Source organism: Martes martes, assembly GCF_963455335.1.
Source record: "Martes martes genome assembly, chromosome: X".
Lineage (NCBI taxonomy): Eukaryota > Metazoa > Chordata > Mammalia > Carnivora > Mustelidae > Martes > Martes martes.
The window spans coordinates 80,377,001-80,396,086 of record NC_137897.1 but is presented as its reverse complement, the minus strand read 5'-3'; the positions used below and the strand labels follow the sequence as shown (position 1 = coordinate 80,396,086).

The following is a 19,086-nucleotide window of genomic DNA, read 5'->3' as shown; positions in this document are numbered from 1 at the left end:
GTATTCCAAGAGTTGTTTGATTTGTCATTGGTTTCAAACCCAACATTTACTTTTTCAAGATACATACCCCAAACCAGATCAACATACAGAAGATACTTGTTAACTTAAATAGCTTTTTAAATTGTTTACTGAGATATGTCAGGGATCAAACTCTGGGTTCCTACAAAGAACAAATCCTAGTAGAATAATGTTGGTCTAGATTAATTGTATCCACCAGCATTAGCATTATAAAGGAATTTCAACATTGAATTTTACCATAAGGCCACTTTAGAAGTTGAGCATTAATTGGCTAATTCATGATGTAAGGGTATTTATGGAGTTCAATCCTGCTTTCATTACCTTATGTATGCCCCATGATTTTTCCTTATACTGACTAGGCTGCAGAACATATCAATCACACAAAAGAAAACTGGAAAGTATGAGGAAGAGAGCAGAAGCACCTGGTAAGACTTAGAAGAAAGTCAACTATAAATCTCTTGGTGGGACATGTCCGGATATCTGTTCTAAACATCAAGGGATACCTGCTATTACAAAAACCAAGTGCCAAGGGCACTTCAAAACCAAGTGTTTTTTATAGCTAAGGGATAGCAATCCTGACAGATGGGATTAGCACGCCAGCCAATAATTCAAGATAACCTCAATAATTGTCAATATTCATACTATTTACTCATTGAAATTCCACAATATGCCAGATATACAAAACATATAAGTGCAGACGGTCATTGCCCATTGGGTTTACAAACGGAATCAATCAAAATGACTACCACTCAAATTTCTAGTGAAGTTAATTACTGGCAAGTACTTCTGACTATGCCCATGTCTGTGTCATCTGAGTAGGATATTATCAAAGTACTCCTGTTCTAATGTTCAGATGCAACCCATTACACAATGAAAATTGTGAGCTATTGCTTTTGTCTCTTCCTCAGTGTAGGTTCCTAGATCCTAGGGATATGCCCACTGGGGATCAAATATAAAACCATTTAATTCTCTTGTTAGATGTTTGACAGCCCCTCTAAAAGCCATGAAGCTAAAAACCACCAGAATAAGAAAAAAAAACAAAACAAAACAAAAATAGTCTCAGGCAAGAAGGTAGATTTTGGTGCAATTTGGTTCTTCTTGACCCAACCTTCAGTACTTTGGTGCTAAACATTTCCATGTATGTCTCCATGCTTCCTTTGAGGTCCTCCTACATAATCTGGCCTGTCATAATACTGTCCTTTACTTTTAGATACAGTCACAATGGCATTCCCTCTGTTCCTTATATATACTATACCAATTTGAGCCATGGACTTTTACACTTGCGCTTCTCTCCAACCTTCTATCATTTGTTTATTTGTTAAATGTAAGCATGGAATTTGTTGCTTTTGTTCATCATTCTATCCCTGAGATCTAAATGAATAAACATCACATGTTCAGCAAATGCTAGTTGATTAGAAGAGAGGGCATCAAAGTATGTTGATTGATGAGACATGTCCTCTCTGTTTTACTTTTGCATCAATCCCCTCATGATACTAACCTCCCTTCCTCATTCTACAGATTCAGGTATTTGGCTGGTCAAATGTCACATTCCTTGTTTAAATATGACTCAGGGTAATTTTGTAGGTATACTTGTACCACAAAGATAAGGATTAGCCACGTTTTATGCATCAGCATATTAACAAAGAAAGAATATACTAGTTACAAGTAAGAGACAAGGAGGACTAAGGTAGGAATAGGAAATGGAGGGAAGATAAATGGTCACAGTGTTTTTTAAAGGTATTGAACACAGAAGAAAGTATTACCTCTTGGGTTTACAAAGTATTCTGAACAGTTTTTAATGTTACAGACTCATCATATCTGCTCTACGGTATTCATCCCTACAGATGAAAAAGAATTACTTGTTAAATACCTCCCCATTATTATGGTGTGTCATCAAGGAAAGAGAGCTATTGACTTGCAGTCTCAACAATAAAAGAAGACAGAATGTCCAGTGCCCTGAAAGAAGCTTACTATTCCAAATGTATTTAGCCCTGGGGGGAAAACATACTCTAAGTAAGGGACCAACATAATACAGTGGTTTCTTAACAAAGTACCAGCTTTGAACTAAGATCCACTGGGTTCAACTAGTTCTGTGTCCTTGAACAAGTAATGTAACATCTTTCAGTCTGTTTCCTCAGCTGACAAATGAGGATAAGAAAATCTTCATGGTGATTCCATTGGAGGTTGGAGACAGGAATTCCTTTCATTATGCAACCATGAGCAAAAATATGTTTACCATTTTCAGTTGGAATGATTACAATAACTGACCTCTCTAGTCTGTTGTAACTATTAAGCAAAATAATATATATATAAAAATTATAATAGAGCATCTGGGACATAGTAGGTATTTGATAAATTGTGGTTAGAATTGTTATTACTATTAGGATTAGTTATTACATATTACTAATAAATAATAATTATAATTTATATGTGATATAGTAATTATAATCAATAACCAGTATAATAAAAACAATACATTGGCAGCAATGGGTGAAGGTGTGCCACTGAGTTAAGGGTGCTACTTTATAGGAAAGAGTCTAAAAGAGGTCAGTTGGGCAATAGGCCTAGTACCAGAGGGTCATGGAGGTCTGAAAGGATCAAAAAGATACACTGACATAGACACAAAAAGAACTGAATCAAAAGAAAATATCTAAGGCAGGGAGAAACTTCCAGTTTACATGAGCAGTAGCTACTTGGCAAAGGTCAGAACCTTGGAGGTCAAATTGTTAGCAAAAGTTTCACTAAAACTTCTGGGACTTTCTTAGACAAATGCCTTCTATAATAAAGCTCAGGCCTCTAGGTAAATTTTCGAGGGACAAAAAACAAGAGATGATCTTATGTGTTCCTTCCCCAACCCCTCCAAATTATAAACTATGCAGGTCACACCAAAAGCACCTTTATTATCTTGGGATGGGGATGAGGGTAGGAAACCCAACTTGGGGATAGCTGATGGATTGAAGGAGAAAATGTTTCAGTTTTCTCTAACTCTCACCCACAAATAACCTTAGGTTCAGTCTCTGCATGAATTCATTCTTGCTCTGGTCTCCAGCATGTGAAAGGCTGTTGACAAATCGCTTGTTAACCCACGAACAAGCCCCAGTATAGAGTACTTGATGGTGACCCAAGGTCTCTGGAACTTGAAGACAAGGCAAGGTATGAGTCCTACTGTCTCCATCACTGACCTGGGATTGGTATGATCAAGGCTGCCTGACAGTCTAAGACTCAGGTTCATTTTTATTAGCTGTGTAATCCAGCCCTGGCACAGTTCCCGCTAATAATCTTGCATTATTTAGATTTTATTTAGAAAAATGCCCCAGGCCAGTTCTATTTAAAATGTTTCCTGCAACTGGGACCTAGAAATGTTACTTTTCTTTCATTAGGTACAATTAGAGCTGTGCCAGTTTGAGGAAGCAGACTGACGAGTGTGCAACAATGGGGCTTCTACTTATTTTCTGACCTCCCTTCACATCCTGAGGAGGACAAGGAGAGCACTCAGGCTCAATATCAGCAAAGGGCCTTTGCAGTGGTATTACAGAAGGGCCCTTACAAATGTATGCATTTCTAAACTTTTAAGTACTTCAGCATCTCTTATTTTACTTAATTCTGCCAGTAATACAGGAAACTGTGCAGGTTAAATATCATCTACACTTTGCAGAGGAGTAAAATGTAGACACAGAGAGGACAAATAATTCAGTTAAGCCCATATAACTGGTTAGTGGATTAGAACCACTGTTAGCTGTTAGCCCCTGGCTGTTAGCCCCTGGCTACTCTCAGAACTTGATGTTAATATGGGTTAACAACCAAAGTTGTGGTTATTCATACACACTTGGGGAAGCTCACAGAAAAAAAAAATGTAGATGTGTAAATATAACAGTTAAAGAATAATGTTAATATGCACAGCACAAAATAATTTGCAAATTTATGAATAAACCTCACTTCCTATTCTAAAGTTTTCATGTTCACTACTTTAGGTCATAATTTATACTTTTTCCCAAGAAGTATTTCTAAGCAAAATTTTTAATCAATCTTGGGTTCCCTGACAGGAAAAGTAAGGTCCCGGATTTAAAACATACATGAGAATCCAGAGGTCTTTTTCTAACTCCCATTTATACAATATGCTTATACTACAATATCTTAAGTTTTATTTCTGAATTTGAGTTTATGTAATTTTTAAATTTTTTTTTAAGATTTTATTTATTTATTTGACAGAGAGAGAGAGAGATCACAAGTAGCCAGAGAGGCAGGCAGAGAGGAGAGGAAGGGAAGCAGGCTCCCTGCCAAACAGAGACCCTGAATCGGGGCTCGATCCCAGGACCCTGGGATCATGACCTGAGCCGAAGGCAGAGGCTTTAACCCACTGAGCCACCCAGGCGCCCCATATGTAAATTTTTTATATCACCAGTGCTGACTGATTAAAATGAAATTAAATAAATTAGGGAACTTTTTTCATATCTAAAAGCAGAAGCCAGGGTGCCTGGGTAGCTCAGTTGGTAAACTGTCCCACTTGATTTCAGCTCAAGTCATGATCTCAGGGTCGGATTGAGCCCTGCCTTGGGCTCCATGCTCACAGAGTCTGTTTATCTCTCTCCCTCTGCTCCTCCTCCTCCTCTCTCTCTCAGATAAATAAATAAATAAATAAATAAAAGCAGAAACCCAGATAAAGTGCCTCAGGACATATTTGAAACTTTTCTAATTGGTTCCTTCAATTGTGTTATCCTCATTTCAAATGACTTTCTTTGCAAATCCCAGAACTAATGATCAGTAAACTAAAACAAAATTTGTTTTTTGACATTTTTGAAATGTCAATTGACTGCTGTGCATCACTATCATTTAATCAATCTACCACCCTTGCATGATATTGTCCTTCTTGAAACTATGAACTGATATAATTTGCAAATTCAGGGAAAGGCAGCAAATCAATAAACAAACAAGATCTGGATGGTGGCCGTGTAAGCCAGAATTCACTAAGGAGTGTGTAACAACTCACCTGTTGAATCAACTAGTGAAAAAAAATAAAATTTTTTTAAATATTTAAAATTTTTAAAAATTAGGAAAATAAAAAAATAAACAAGTAAGATCTTAGGCCCCTTTGGTGAATTCCATTCCTCCAAAATTATTACAAAAGTAAGAAATTTGTGTTCAAAAATATATTTGACCTTGTTGGAAAGGAGACTTTCAGATGAGTGCAAAATTAAGCACATATAACTAGAAACTGCAATGTTAATGATTTAAAAGAACAAGAAGAGAAAAAGAGAGAAGACACAAATTACTAGTATCAGAAAGAAAAGAGAGGATGTCACTATAGTTCCCATGATATCAAAAGTATAATGAAGGAATACTACAAACAACACTATGCCCAAAAATTTGATAACCTAGATGAAATAGACCAATTTCTTGAAAGGCACAATCTACCAAAATTCATACAAGAAGAATGAAACAATATGAATAAGGCCTATAGCTATTGAAGAAATTGAATCAATAATTAATAACCTTCCAAAATATAAAACACCAGGCCCAGATGGATTCACTGGTGAATTCTACCAAATATTTAAGGATGAAATTATACAAATTCTCTACAATCTCCTTCAGAAGATAAAAGCAGAGGGAATACTTCTTAACTCATTCTATGAGGTCAGCATTACCTTAATATCAAAACCAAAGAGATTACAAGAAAACTACATGCTGAACCTTTTTCATGAACATAAATGCACAATCCTCAACAAAATATTAGGAAATAAAATCCAGTAATGTATAAAAATAATTATATACCACAACCAAGTGGGGTTTATCCCAGCTGTGGAAGCTGGTTCAAAAATTCAAAAATCAATTAATGTAGTTCATCATATTAACAGGCTAAAAAAGAAAAATTACATGACTCTATCAGTAGATGCAGGGAAAGCATTTGACAAAATCCAACATCAATTTATGATAAAATCAACAAACTAGGAATAGAGGGAAAATTCCTCAACTTGGTAAAGAGTATTTATGAAAAACCTAAAGCTAACATCATACTTAGTCGTAAGAAACTACAAGATTTCCCACTAAAATTAAGAATAAGGCAAAGATGTGTCATCTCACCATTCCTATTTAACACCAGACTAAAACTCCTGGTTAATGCAATAGATATGAAAAGGAAATATCTGATTGATTCAGAAGGAAAATATAAAAGTATCTTTTTTCATGGATATATAATTGATCTATGCAGATAGATCTATGCAGAAAATCTGAAAGAGCTGACAAAACCTGAAACTAGTAAGCAATTATAACATGGTTCCAGGATATAAGGTTAATACATAAAATCCAATTGCTCTCATATATGCCAGCAATGAAAAAGTTTTTAATTTGAAATTAATAACATGATACTACTTACTTTAGAAACCCCAAAAATGTCATACCTTAGGTATATACCTAACAAAGTAAGGTATATACCTAACAAAGTACCTATAAGATCTACATGACAATGACTAAAAAACTGAGAAGAACAAAGTTCTTCTGAACTGAGAACAACAAAGTTGGAGGACTGATGCTACCTGACTTCAACACCTACTTTATTATTTTTTTCAACGCCTACTTTAAAGCTACAGTAATTAAGACAAAACAGACAAACACATCAATGGAACAGAATATTAAGCCTGCCAATAGACCTCCATAATTATAGTCTACTGAACTTTGAGAGAGACGCAAAGGCAACACAATGGAGCAAAGAATGTATTTTCAATAAATGGTACTGGAGTGACTGGGTGGCACACCAATTAAGCAACTGACTCCTGATTTCAACTTAGGTCATGATCTCAGTGTTGTGAGATTGAGTCCCATGTAGGGCTTCATGCTCAGTGGGGAATCTTCTTGAGATCCTCTTCCTCTCCCTCTGCCTCTCCTTCTCTCTCTCTCTCTCAAGCAAATAAATAAATATTTTTTTAAAAAAATAAAATAAAATAATAAAAAATAAAAATAAACAAATGGCATTGGTAATACTGGATATCCAAGTCTAAAAAAAAAGGAATCTAGATACAGATCTTCACACCCATCATGAAAAATAATTCAAAATGGATCACAGAACTAAATGCAAGGCAAATGTAAATGTTAATGCAATTTAGTAAAAACATAGAACTAAATGCAATGCAAATGTAAAATGCAAAACTATAAAATTTTGAGAAAACCTAAATGACCTTGGACATGGCAATGATTTTTTTTTAATTACAACATCAAAGTCATGATCTATGAAAGAAATAACTGAAAGCGAATAAAATTTAAAACTTCTGTTCTACCGTAGACAATGCCAACAGAATTAGGAAACAAAGCACAGACTGAGAGAAAATATTAGCAGAAGACACATCTACTCAAGGACTATTATCCAAAATATAAAAAGAATTTTTAAAACTCAACAGTAAGAAAACAAACAAAAAATTAGATATATCAAAGACCTTAACAAAAACCTCATCAAATAGGTAAGATATACAGATGGCAAATAAATATTTGAAAAGATGTATATCATATGTCACCAGGGAAATGCAAATGAAAACAAACATGAGCCACAACTGTACACCTATTAGAATGCCCAAAATCCAGAATACTGACAACACCAAATGCTAGTGAGTATGTGGGGCAATAGAAATTCTTTCATTGCTGATGGGAATGCAAAATGGTACAGCCACTTGGAATATAGCTTGGCAGGTTTTGTTTTTTTTTTTTTTTTACAAAACTAAATATACCCTTACCATATGATCTACCATTGGTGTTCAAAGGAGTAGAAAAATCATGTCCACACAAAAGCCTACTCACAGATGTTTATGGAAGTTTTATTCATAGTTGCCAAAATTTGGAAGCAACCAAGATATCTTTTAGTAGATCAATGTGTAAATAAACTGTGGTATATCCACACAGTGGAATATTATTAAGTGCCATAAAGAAATGATCTCTCAAGCCACGAAAAGATATGGAGAAACCTTAAATGCATATTACTAAGTAAAAGAAGCCAATCTGAAAAAGCTACATACTGTAGGATTCCAACTTTTGGAAAAGGCAAAACTATGGAAACACTAAAAAGATCAGTGGTTGCCCAAGGTTGGGAGGAGGGATGAATAGGTGGAACACAGAGGATTTTAAGGGCAGTGAAATACTCTGTATGATACATGTCATTATACATGTATCCAAATTCATAGCCTGTACAACAAGAGTGAACCACAATGAAAACTATGAACTTTAGGTGATAATGATGTGTCAATGCTGGTTAATCAATTGTAACAAGTGTTCACTCTGGCAGTGGAAGCAGATAATAGGGTATGTATATGTGGGGGAAGGAGGTATATGGGAAATTTCTGCACCTTCCTCTCAATTTTAATGTGAATCTGAAACATCTCTTAAAAAAAAGCCTTAAAAAAAGAGTAGGACAGGGGCACCTGGGTGGATCAGTGGATTAAAGCCTCTGCCTTCGACTCAGGTCATGATCCCAGGGTCCTGGGATCGAGCCCCACATCGGGCTCTCTGCTCAGCAGGGAGCCTGCTTCTCCCTCTCTCTCTCTGCCTGCCTCTGCCTACTTGTGATCTCTGTCTGTCAAATAAGTAAATAAAATCTTTAAAAAAAAGAGTAGGACAGGCAAAGCTCTGATCAATGTCTTAATACTATCATTTTAGGAAGAGCTGCAACCTTTCAGATACATTCAAATGACATTCATTGAACATCTGCTATGTGCCATGTTGCTTATATATGTATGATAAAACAGATATAAACTTAATACAATCATAAAAATATCCGTGTTATGTAAATAATGTTGCAATAAAAATAGAAACTAAATAAATGAACAAAAGGAAAAAAAGAGACAAACCAAAAAACAGACCCTTAACTATAGAGAACAAATGGTTATCAGAGGGAAGGTCAGTGGGAGTATTGGTGAAATAGGTCAAAGAGATTAAGAGTACACTTATCTTGATGAGCACTGAGTAACAGAATTGTTGAGTCACTGTATTATACACCTGAAAATAATGTAACACTGTATGTTAACTATCTTAGAATTAAAATTTTTTAAAAAGGGACTTGTCCCAATGGGGAGCCCCCCCAAAACAAAAAACAGCAGCAAAAATATCTGTGCTAAGTTGGGGAAACACAGGATCTTTTGAAAAATTTATTTTTATCCTTTTTAGTGTAGTTCAGTCTTATCTCGAGCTGTGAATATTTGGGGGTTTTTTTTAGTTTTTTTAGTTTTTGGTTTTTTTTAACAAAAAGTGTCACCATTCGAAAATGATATCTCTAGTCTATAAGAATGTCAATATACTAGATTTGATTTTATGCATTTTTTCCATTAGACAGAAACCTGATAATAAACAAACAAGGATTTATTGGAGGTATAAACAGAATACTTTTTTAACTATTCTCACCTGCTGACATGAACATTCAGCCTTCATCATGACACTGATTATCTCCAAACCAGGATTATTCAAACAAAATTTCTTTCTGGTTCATGATGCATTCAGAGAAAAGGTCAACTCACAGACTTGAACTGGATATGAGTAGCTCACTGCTTGAGAATGTGGCCTCTGAAGGAAGAGTTTTGGGTTCAAATCCCAGCTCTCTCATATCCTAACTATGAAACTCTAGACATGTCCCTGAGCTTCTTTTTTGTATATGTAAAATGAAAATTAAAGAAAAGTTATCCATAAAAGTTTATTATATTACAAAAGTGTTAACACCTGTAAAGGTCTGTGATTTTTACCATACTTGCAAGCTAATAATTCAGGCTGCCTGTTTCATGGGTATTGGTAGAAGACAAGAGACTACTGGGTCAGAAACAGTTAATTATTCAAAACAGTTAAAGTAGCCAAAGTATCACCATTTGTGATTCTTCCCTAACAATCCCTATAGAACAATACAAAGAGGGCCAAATGACACCTCAACAAGCCGTGGGTTGCATTAAAGGATAAGAATGCCAAGTTTAGAAAATACAAACCTTTTATAATGGGTTGTAAGCATGCCTGCCCTTTGCTCCAAAGGGAGCCACTAGCTATATTTTCCAAGGCTATAAGCAAACCTTCCCTTTGCTCTGGTGAAAGACACTATTTTCTATCTTTTGTGACTGTTCTCTATATATACATCCTTGAAAAGGTAATCTGGGAAAAGGGATAGTGACTGCCTCTGTCATAAAACATACAGAAGTGCAAGAGAACCATGGAGAATTGCCTTCCAACAATGAGACAGTTCATTTAAGATGCTTAGCATAGTACCTAGTTCATGGAAAATGCTCAATAAAAATTAACCCTTTTTAACATCATCACCACTGTTAATATACGATCTACTGACTCTCAAGCCAAACTGTAATTTAAATCAAGATGTTTTGCTTTTTGTGGAGCATAATGAATAATATGGGGGACATTAGGAGAAGGAAAGGAAAAGTGAATTGGAGTAAATCGGAAGGGGAGATGAACATGAAAGACTGTGGACTCTGAGAAACAAACTGAGGGTTTTGGAGGGGATGGGAGTGGGGGTGAGGTTAGCCTGGTGGTGGTATTAAGGAGGCACATACTGCATGGAGCACCAGGTGTGGTGCATAAACAATGAATCTTGGAACACTGAAAAAATAAAATATTTTTTTAAGAAAGATGTTTTGTTTTTGTTGTTTAAAAAGAGAGCAGCCAATGAACCAGGTTACAGTAGAAATTTTATATATTCTAAAAACTACTTGCTTAACAATCTACACATTTACTGCAATCCCTATCAAAATCCCATCCATTTTTTTCAAAGACATGGAACAAATAATCCTAAAATTTATATGGAACCAGAAAAGACCTTGAATGGCCAAAGGAATATTGAAAAAGAAAGCCAAAGTTGGTGGCATCACAATTCTAGACTTTAAGCTCTATTACAAAGCTGTCATCATCAAGACAGTATGGTACTGGCACAAAAACAGACACATAGATCAATGGAACAGAATAGAGAACCCAGAAATAGACCCTCAACTCTATGGTCAACTAATCTTCGACAAAGCAGGAAAGAATGTTCGATGGAAAAAAGACAGCCTCTTCAACAAATGGTGTTGGGAAAATTGGACAGCCACATGCAGAAAAATGAAACTGGACCATTTCCTTACAACACACGAAAATAGACTCAAAATGGATGAAGGACCTCAATGTGAGAAAGGAATCCATCAAAATCCTTGAGGAGAACACAGGCAGCAACCTCTTTGACCTCAGCTGCAGCAACTTCTTCTTAGGAACATTGCCAAAGGCAAGGGAAGCAAGGGCAAACATGAACTATTTGGACTTCATCAAGATCAAAAGCTTTTGCACAGCAAAGGAAACGGTTAACAAAACCAAAAGACAACTGACAGAATGGGAGAAGATATTTGCAAACAACATATCAGATAAAGGGCTAGTATCCAAAATCTATAAAGAGCTTAGCAAAATCAACACCCAAAGAACAAATAATCCAATCAAGAAATGGGCAGAGGACATGAAAAGACATTTCTGCAAAGAAGGCATCCATCAGACACATGAAAAAGTGCTCCACATCACTCGGCATCAGGGAAATACAAATCAAAACCATAATGAGATGCCACCTCACACCAGTCAGAATGGGTACAATTAACAAGCCAGGAAATGACAGATGCTGGTGAGGATGCGGAGAAAGGGGGACCCTCCTACACTGTTGGGGGGAATGCAAGCTGCCACAACCGCTCTGGAAAACAGCATGGAGGTTCCTCAAAAAGTTGAAAATAGAGCTACCTTATGACCCAGCAATTGCACTACTGGGTATTTACCCTAAAGATACAAACGTAGTGATCTGAAGGGGCACATGCACCCGAAAGTCTATAGCAGCAATGTCCACAATAGCCAAACTATGAAAAGAACCTAGATGTCCATCAACAGATGAATGGATAAAGAAGAAGTGATATATATATATATATATACATACACACAATGGAATACTATGCAGCCATCAAAAGAAATGAAATCTTGCCATTTGCGACGACGTGGATGGAACTAGAGGGTATTATGCTTAGCAAAATAAGTCAATCAGAGAAAGACAACTATCATATGATCTCCCTGATATGAGGAAGTGGAGAAGCAACATGAGGGTTTGGGGGGTAGGAAAAGAATAAATGAAACAAGATGGGATTGGGAGGGAGACAAACCATAAGATACTCTCAATGTCACAAAACAAACTGAGGGTGGTGGGGGGGATGGGGAGAGGGAGAGGGTGGTGGGGTTATGGACATTGGGGAGGGTATGTGATATGGTGAGTGCTGTGAGGTGTGTAAACCTGGCGATTCACAGACCTGTACCCCTGGGGCTAATAATACATTATATGTTTATTTAAAAATTTAAAAAAAAAACCCTACTTGCTTAAGATAAAATTTTATCATCAAAATGTCATACACCTTGATTTCAAAACAAACTTTTATTTGGAGGTTAAGCATTTAAGTCAGGTACCTAATCAAGAAAAAATTGTATATATGAGATAATGCATTCATAGATAATTGAGAATTACAGATCTTTCCAGTGATAAGTTCAAGTAACCATTCACAAGGAAAGTAATTGCAATCTTCCACCTATGGGAACAAGTAGCTAGTTCAAAATCTGTCTGCCAATAACTGACTGAAATGTGGTAAAGGTAAGGGAATAATCAGAGTAAACTCAAAACATTCCCTGCTATCACCATCATCCCCAACGTTTTATGAGTGACCCCTGCTTTATTATTCGGTTGAAGAAAATTTTAAGAGAATCAATCAGCTTCACATCATACCATAGCCAAAATGCTCTTCTAAAACCTTTGGAGAACCTTGTCATTTCTGTTAAAAACAAAAACAAAACTCTCCTCTAGAAAACTTCCTCAACCAATTTCACTAACTCTAATAACTATTTCTTATTTCTTCACTGCTTTTTATTTAGATCACACTATTTTTAAATATAGCAATATGTTATTTTGTAATTATTCCTATAGTATTCACAAAGGCTTTGCTTTATTGTCTGAGTTACATTTCAAATTCTTCAAAAGCACACTTTTCTTATATATAGTTATCTTCCTCTCCATACAGTAGATGCCAGAGTATTATTTTTGTCTTTGTGTTGAAATTATTTGTTAAATGTCTTAGCAACTAAGCTGTCATACCCTATGACACCAAGATCTAGTTTCTGACTCCTGCCTACTTACTATAGCTGTCACTATCAAAGATCTTGAAAGACTTGTCAACAATCAAAATTTCTACATGCTGTTCTAACACCACTCTATGACCCACTATCATTTGGCTTCTGCCCTAACATTCTATTGAATTTCTATCACAAATCTCACTAAGGATATTTTATTAGCCAAATCTAATGAACTCTTGTTCACCCTCATCCTATCTGACCTCTGTACATTATTTGACACTTGAAAAATTTCCTCCAACTTTCTGAATCTCTTCTTACTTCTAAGATAACTCTCATGATTGTCTACATCTCTGATCACCCCTTACTACTATATTACTGTCTTATCTTCCTCAACTTATTTCCAGAAAAGTTTCCCATCTTCCCCCAGGCCTCATGATTACTTCCTGTGTTTTATTTGTGTTCTTCTCTCCCTCCAACATTCATCTCCAGCACTAAGTGTTCTAGCACTAAATTTCAACCACAAACTAAGTGCTAAAGACATCCAAGCCCATAATACTTTTCTCCAGTTCTGTCCTCTCTCCTAAGATCTAGCCAAGTATATCCATATGATTGTCATGAAGACACTTACCAGTCCCAAACTAAAGTTATTATCTCTTCCCTATAGTCTGCTCTTCTTCCTATAATATCTATTATGATTAGAGGCATCTCTAATCACACCACCTAGTTTCTCAAATCAGATGCCTCAAAATCATCCTCCTTTCCACTTCTCATATTTATTCCTTGTGTACAATTGTTTAACAAGTTGTGCTAATTCTGTTTCAAAATTCTTTCCTTATCTGATATCTCAACTACATCCTGCCACAGTTCAAGCTGTTATCATGTTTTGCCTGCACAATTAAAGTAACATCTTAACAGGTTTCCCTGTCTTCATTTTCTCTCTTCTCCAAAAGAAATTACTTACTAGCGGAAGAAGAGAAAATGGGGACAGAGGAGAAGGACCCCAGGCTTGTCTTGTCCCATGAACACATTCGATAATTATCAAATCATTCTAAATACCCCAGAAATCAAATGGAAGATTTATAAAACAAACTCCACAACTAAAAAGAGAGAAAAAGCCACATCAAAGAAGGTAGGAAGTACAAACATGTTTTAGAGGAGAAGTGGATTGCAGATGCTGTGGAGGAGAGGGAGCTGTGGTCATAGAGAAGGATAAGAGAGAATAGAGCATACATGGGGAACACACAAGAAGAACATTTCCCTAAAGTAATTGCCTGGAAAAACAAGAAGGGCTGATTTTCATGAGTTCTTACAACCACCAAGGCTTAAAGTCCGGAGTTTTAAAGGTCAGTGGGGTTGGCTGGGATAGAGTCGAGAGGGCACTGCATTGTTCCTGGAGAGAAGGAAGGCAAATAACTAGGAGGTGGGCAGTGTGGAAACAGCAATCCGAAAAATGCTTGGGACACATAGCAGGAAGATATTTGCTCTTCTTGGGACACATCCTTGAGAGGCAGCATCCATGGAAATGCCCCTCTGGCATTTCCATGAATAGCTGGTACCATTTCCCACCCCAGCCGCTCTGCATAAACACAGAGCCACCTGAGGGATGCAGCACAACACCAACACCAGTTACCTAACATGTTTGTACCAAGCCCCACACCTTATACTCTGGTGGGTCTGTTCTTCTCAGCCAAGCTTCCCTCAGTCCCAGTGCAGCAGGCCTCTTCCCCAGAAACCAGCAGAAACCCCAGCCCACACCACATCTCCAGACCAGAGAGTTCTGCGGGGCTTCAGTTCTAGTGAAAGTAGTGTCAGGTCTCATTTAACAAACAGACCAGAGTACACCTAGTTTAAACTCACCACATTCTGGCCAAGGGCCAAACATTGCCAACTGCAGGCAAGAAGAACCTCTGTAGATGTCTAGTCTGAAGGAAAGAGCAGCCAGAACACAACAGCAGAGCACATGCAGTACACACGGGAAACAAATCCTGATGTGCCAGACCCTGGACATTACATGAGTTCTTCTTCATAAAGCCATTACTCTCAGGAGCAGGAAACATAACTGGCTTTTCTAACACAGAGAAGAAAGCAGAGTCTTAGACAAAATGCCATGACAGAGGAATTCATCCCAAATGAAAGAACAAGATAAGGCCACAGAAGAGATCTAAGTGAAACAGATAAAAGTAATAAGACTGATGGAGAATTTAAAGAAACAATTATATGGATATTTGCTGGACTTGAGAAAAGAATAGAAGCATCAGGGAGACCATTACCACAGAGATAAAAGAGTTAAAAAATCAGTCAGAGGTGAAGATTCAATAACTGAGATTGGAAATAGGCTTGATGCAATGAACAGTAGATTGGAAGAAGCAGAGGAACAAACCAGTGATATAGAAAACAAAATAATGGAAAATAAGAAAGCTGAACAAAAGAGAAAAAGAAGAATTATGGAACATGAGAATAGACTTAGGGAAATCAGTGACTCTATCAAACATAATAACATTCATATTATAGGAGTCCAAGAAGAAGAAGAGAGAGAAAGGGGGCAGAAACTTTGAGGAAATAATAGCTGAAAATTTCCCTAGCCCAGGGAAGTAAACAGACAACCATACTCAGGAGCACAGAGAATTCCCATCAAAATCAATGAAAGCAGGCCAACACCAAGACATATTGGGATTAAATTTATGAAATATCATGATCAAGAAAAATTCTTAAAAGCAGCAAGACAAAACAAATCCTTAACTTACAAGAGAACAACCATAAAACTAGCTGGAGATTTCTCACAGAAACATGGCAAACAAGAAGAAAGTAGCATGATATATTCAAATTGCTGAATGAGAAAAATCTGTAGCAGAGTACACTATCGAGTAAGGCTATCATTCAGACTAGAAGTAGAGATAGTTTCCCAGACAAACAAAAACTAAAGGGGTTTGTGAACACTAAACCACCTCCCTGCAAGAAATACTAAAGGAGTCTCTTTGAGTGGAAAGGTAAGACCAAAAATGACAAAGAAAAGAAAGGAACAGAGAAAATCTCCAGAAACAATAACAAAACAAGTAATAAAATAGCACTAAATACATACCTATCAATAACTATTTTGAGTATAAATGGATTAAAAGCTACAATCAAAAGACATAGGGTGTCAGAATGGATAAAAAACAAAACCCATCTATAAGCTGCCTAAACAAGACTCATTTTATACCTAAAGATACAAGGAGAAACATTTATCAAATGGACATCAAAAGAAAGCCAGAGGGGCAAAACTTACATTGGACAAACTAGACTTTAAAACAAACACTTTACCAAGAGATGAAGAGGGGCACTGTATCATAATAAAGGGGACAACCCAACAAGAAGATCTAATAATTGTAAATAGTTATCCACCCAACATGGGAGGACCCAAATATATAAAACAACTAATAACAAACATAAGAGAAACTAATTGCTAATAATACAATAATAGTAAGTGCCTAAGAGTCTTTAACACCTCACTTACGTCAATGGACAGATCATCTAAATAGAAAACCAAGAAGGAAACAATGGCTTTGAATGACACACTGGACCAGATGGACTAACAGATACATTCAGAATATTTCATCCTAAAAGAGGAGAATACATATTCTTTTCAAGTGCACATGGGACTTTCTGCAGAATAGATCACATATTGGGTCACAATCAAGCCTCAACAAATACCAAAAGACAGAGATCCTACCATGCATATCTTCTGACCACAACACAATGAAATTTGAAGTCAACCACAAGAAAAAATTTGGAAAGACCAAAAATAAATGGAGGTTAAATGACATGCTACTAAACAATGAATGTGTTGGGGTGTCTGGGTGGCTCATTTGGTTAAGTGTCCAACTCTTGGTTTCAGCTCAGGTCAATCTCATGATTGTGGGCTTGGGCCCCACGCTGGGCTCTATGCTTAGTGCAGAGTCTGCTTCTGGTTCTTCCTCCCTCTCCTTTCCCCTCTCACTCACACACACACTCTCTCTCAAATAAATAAATAATAACTAATGGGTCAACCAGGAAATTGAAGAAATTTTTAAAAAGATACATGGAAAGAAATGAAAATGAAAACACAATGGTCCAAAAAATATGGGATGCAGTAAAAGCATTCCTAAGAAGGACATTTATATCAACACAGACCTACTTCAAGAAGAAAGAAAAATCTCAAATATACACCCTAACATTAAACTTAAAGAGCAAGAAAAAGAACAAATGAAGCCTAAAGCCAGCAGAAGGAAGGAAATGATTATGATATATAATAATTATAATAAAATAATACATTTTAAAAATATATATGTTAAGTAAAATAAGTCAAGCAGAGAAAAACAATTATCTTATGGTTTCCCTCATATGTAGAAAATAAGGAATAGCATGGAAGACCACAAGGGAAGGGAGAGAAAACTGAATGGGAAGAAATCAGAGAAGGAGACAAACCATGGGAGACTCTGGATTCCTGGAACCAAACTGAGGGTTACAGTAGGAAGGTGGGTAGGGGGATGGGCTACCCAGGTGATGGGTATTAAGGAAAGTACATGTAGTGATGAGCAGTGGGTGTTATATGTAACTATGTTGAACACTACATCAACAACTAATGATGTACTAGAAGTTGGCTAATTGAATATAATATAAATGAATAATAACTACATAATAATGTATAATTAAAATAAAAATATTATAATAAAACAGATATAAATGATATAAAAACTAAAAAAAAAATAGATGAATGAAACCAGAAGCTGGTCCTTTGGAAAAAAAATCAATGAAATTGATAAGCCTCTAGCCAGATTTATACAAAAGAAAAAGACTCAAACAAATAAAATCACAAATGAAAGAGGAGAAATAATAACTGACACCACAGAAATACAATTATAACAGAATATTATGAAAAACTATATGCCAACAAATTGTGAACAACCTGGAAAAAATGGATAAATTCCTAGAAACATATAAACCACCAAAACTGAAACAGGGAGAAATAGAAAACTTAAACAGACTGACAAACAGCAACAAAATTGAATCAGTCATCAAAAATCTCCAAACAAATTAAAGTCCAGGGCCAGTCGGCTTCACAGGAGAATTCTACCAAACATTTCAAGAAGAGTTAACACCTAAACTTTTCAAATTATTTCAAAAAAATAGAAAAGGAAGAAAAACATACAAATTCATTCTATGAGGCCAGCATTGCCCCAATACCTAAACCAGATAAAGACTCCACTAAAAAAGAGAACTACAGGCCAATATCTCTGATGAACATGGATGCAAAAATTCTTTTTTTTTAAGGTATTTTTTTTAAAGATTTATTTATTTATTTATTTGACAGAGAGAGAGAGAGAGAGAGAGAGAGAGAGAGATCACAAGTAGGCAGAGAGATGGGCAGAGATAGAGGGGAAGCAGGCTCCCTGCTGAGCAGAGAGCCTGATGTGGGACTCAATCCCAGGACCCTGAGATCATGACCTGAGCCAAAGGCAGAGGCTTAATCTACTGAGCCACCCAGGTGTCCTTGAATGCAAAAATTCTTAATAAAATACTAGCAAAACAAATCCAAAGTACATTAAAAGAAGCATTCACCACAAACAAGTAGGATTTGTTCTTGGGCAGAAAGGGTGGTTCAGTATTTGCAAATCAATCTGAATATACCACATGAATAAAAGAAAGGATAAGAACCATATGATCCTCTCAATGCATGCAGAAAAAGCATTTGACAAACTACAACATCATTCTTTTTTTTTAAAGATTTTATTTATTTATTCGACAGAGACAGAGATCACAAGTAGGCAGAGAGGCAGACAGAGAGAGGAGGAAGCAGGCTCCCTGCTGAGCAGAGAGCCCGATGCAGGGCTCAATCCCAGGACCCTGGGATCATGACCTGAGCTAAAGGCAGAGGCTTTAACCCACTGAGCCACACAGGCACCCCTACAACATCATTCTTGATTAAAAACTCTCAACGAAGTAGGTTTACAGGAAACAACCCTCAACAAA

General features: G+C 36.4%; 1 protein-coding gene across 1 annotated transcript in view; it reads right to left on the bottom strand.

The window, feature by feature from the left end:
* Positions 1 to 19,086, bottom strand: part of IL1RAPL2 (interleukin 1 receptor accessory protein like 2) — a gene marked incomplete at both ends in the record, with an annotated part of 1,178,754 nt that overhangs the window by 592,186 nt on the left and 567,482 nt on the right. The window lies entirely within an intron of this gene.